This window comes from Choristoneura fumiferana, chromosome 28 (assembly GCF_025370935.1).
Source record: "Choristoneura fumiferana chromosome 28, NRCan_CFum_1, whole genome shotgun sequence".
NCBI classification, from domain to species: Eukaryota; Metazoa; Arthropoda; class Insecta; order Lepidoptera; family Tortricidae; genus Choristoneura; species Choristoneura fumiferana.
This window is the reverse complement of record NC_133499.1, coordinates 8947774-8951105: the sequence shown is the minus strand read 5'-3', so window position 1 is coordinate 8951105 and position 3332 is coordinate 8947774.

Here is a 3332-nt window from a genome sequence, read left to right as displayed (position 1 = left end):
TCTTTCTATTTTCATCTTTTACTGTGTGACAGAAAGAAATGTTGAAGACGTGTAATTTCAAGTGCAGTGCGGTTCTTTGCCTTTTCCCAACTCACGTTTCCCGTATGTTTCATTTGCCACTCAGGATTTTCTCTGAACCCATATTTTTTGAAACTTTCATAAAAATACCTAACCTATCCTACTGTTTTCTATAATATTAAGTTTTTGATCAAAAAATCATTTTCAGTCAAAATACCACCAACGGACTTATCACGCTAACACACACGAGTAATATTTACCTCGACGTTTCACCAACATTGCAGTGGCCGTGGTCACGAGTAGACTGAAGTGTGCGAGTCAAGTCTGCCTAGCAGCGCGGGTCCTTTGAACTACCCGCACTGATACGAGTCGGTACTAGTGATAGTAGTTAAAATGACCAATGCAAAAAGTATGTTGCGTGATTACGATGTTGCGGTAACTTACTTAGTATCAAGTTTAAAACGTTAATTTAATATTTAATTACAAGTTTTTTTTTGCTGACTGTACTTTTTGTCGACTTTATACTTACATTGTCACCCAAACTACATTTGCATACCAAATTTCAAGTCGATGCCATTAACCGTTCAAGAGTTTCGTCCTGCGGAGACGATCCTGGCCAGACTACCAGGATATCACTACCAGATTATTGTATTGTCACGCAATTTACATAAGTATGCCAAATTTCAAGTCAATCCGATTACTGGAAGTTGGTCGAATTTAATTTGCAAGATTTGACTACAGATATACAGACAGATAACGGGTGAAACTAATAAAAACTTCTAATATAATAGGCCTTGACATCATTACAGATGATGAAGGTAGCATTAAGATGACAGTTGCGCTCGCGACTGATAGGCCGATTTGGGACTGGATCCCCTGGTGTTCTGTAAAAGCATAAGAAAATACAATGAGAAAAAAATTCGGTTTCGGAGAAAATTGAGTAGGAAAATAAACATTCGGCAACACAATAATTCTGCGAAAAGGCAGAGACCCGGTGTTTGACAATAAGGCCTGTGACTTTGACTTTAATATTTTACATTTCATTGTTATTAAATGTATAGGTACCTAAATTGATAATGTCCGCCACAGCGGACATGATTCAGATTATCTTTTTGTATTTTTTTTTAATGTAGAATTTTGGACTTTAAGTTAAAGGACGTAGGTATTGAATCATGAATCATGAATTTTTCAATTTAAGGCTTGATTATACTTTGAATAAGAAAGTCTAATGGAAATAATTACAATAGCGTCCAGTCTAGTTAACCCAAAAATCTGCCGACATATTCTCTACAATGGAGAATCTGTATTGTTCTCAAGATGCATTACAACGCATTATGATTTGTGTGTTTCACAGTCTCCCCTTAAAATATATCCTGAAACTCCCATTTTATATTAAATCTCTAAATCTTTTAAAATTGCTACAGGTGCGGCGCCGAGTGGCATCATAGACGGGCCCCGTGAGAAGTAACACGATGCTGCTCCGTTCAACTTAGAAGGTAAGATTTACGGCTTGTTTTTTTTCCATTTGACCCTTATTTTGCTTGAAATTAAATGTGGCGGCCTCACGATGACTATGCGCGACCAATTACGCGGCGAGTAAAATTTTGTATTCATTGCGCGATCGAGCAGCTTGCTGCCGTGGTGGTTAACGAGCAACACCCGCAATGTTTTAGCAAATTTATTTGTGGCCGGGAAGTTACGATTGGCGTTTCGGTAAAAAGGTTGCGTGTAATGTTACCAGAGTTACAGTGGTGGTAAAACTGAAGCGTGAGTTTATTACGAAAGTGAATTTTTCGGTGCGTATGAAACGGCTTAAAGGAAAAAAAGGGATTCTCAATCGTCTATTATGTTGGTATATATTTTTAACGCTTTGTCAACCGCAGGTTACAGTTTTTTTATTATAGTTTTTTTAAATTTATCGTAGTGATGTAATAGCGTCGTTGCTCAAACGCGTACGGGATATTTCTCCACTAATTGGAAAATTTTAACAGTCCTCTGCCAACTTTTTCTTCATTCATGATGAATTACACAGTTAAAATGGTTTTGCACGATAAACCTACAGTGTTGTGTAGACCTAATATGAATGTATGCCATCAATGTCAATCTTTATCAATTAATTTATTAAATTAATCATTAATTTCAGGCAACAGGGTACTGTTTTTGTACTCTTGAGACAATGTTTGAATAAAAATGTTATAAAATGATACGGATATTAATTGAAGTACTATATATGTACTTTATTATCATCAATAGCGTAATCATCTTTTTAAATTCAAGAGAGAAATCTTGCTAAATTGTAACACATGGCTAATATTATCTGATACTTATCAAATTCTGGGTCGGGGACATGTCAGGGTACTGTTTTTTGGGGTGTTTGAAAAATTTTAATTAAAATGGTAGTTTTATTTTTGATATTATATTATATAAGTTTAAAAATATGGTTGTTTTTAAACAGAACCAATTTTTTTTTTTTTTTCTCAACACGTTTTTCCAAAAAAAGCCAAGGATAACGATTTTCCAATTAGCGGAGATATTCCCGTACCTAGTACACTACAGACCAGGTGGTCGATGTAAAACTAGTTGGTAGGTGTGTAGTGTATAATAAATAGGTACAAAAAAAGTCATTAGTTACGCTAAATAGGTCCTTAGGTCTTATTCAGGGGTGTGCAAGATTGCATACCTTTTTGCAGTAGTTTAGTTTTTAATACATTTTTTATTTGTCAATGGATTTTTGATATCTGACTTTTGATTATACTTTTGTTCCAACGAAAAACCAGTGCCTATTCATTTAATCCAAAATAAGGGGGTTGCATCTAAGTTACAACACTGCGGACAAGAAAGTGTGATGAAAATTTGACGTTTGATATAAGACAATTTGTCTAACTTTGTGAAACGCGGGTTGATAAAAGTGGTTTGATAAAATCCCAACGTATAGGCTGTGGTAAGACGTGAGTAGGATCACAGGACCCATTTGCTAATTAAATTGATATTATTGGTGGCATGTTTTGTCTTCCAGGGGTTAATTTCAGGGTCGAAACTTTCATTCTACCTTTCAAACTATTGGAAATTTTACCCAATTCTGATAAATAGAAATGAATTGATACCTAGTTTTGGAAGTTTGGCCAGCCAATTAGTTTGATCCAAAAGGAATAATGTTCCCTGTTATTAAATATAATGACCCGGTAATAACGCTCGATAAGCTCGACATGTTTCGGGCTAATCCGTAGCCCTTCTTCGTAGTATGAGGAAACAGGACGACAAGGGGTCTGCTGTGGCCGAGCACTCAATGGACTCGGATTCGACACACTATATCG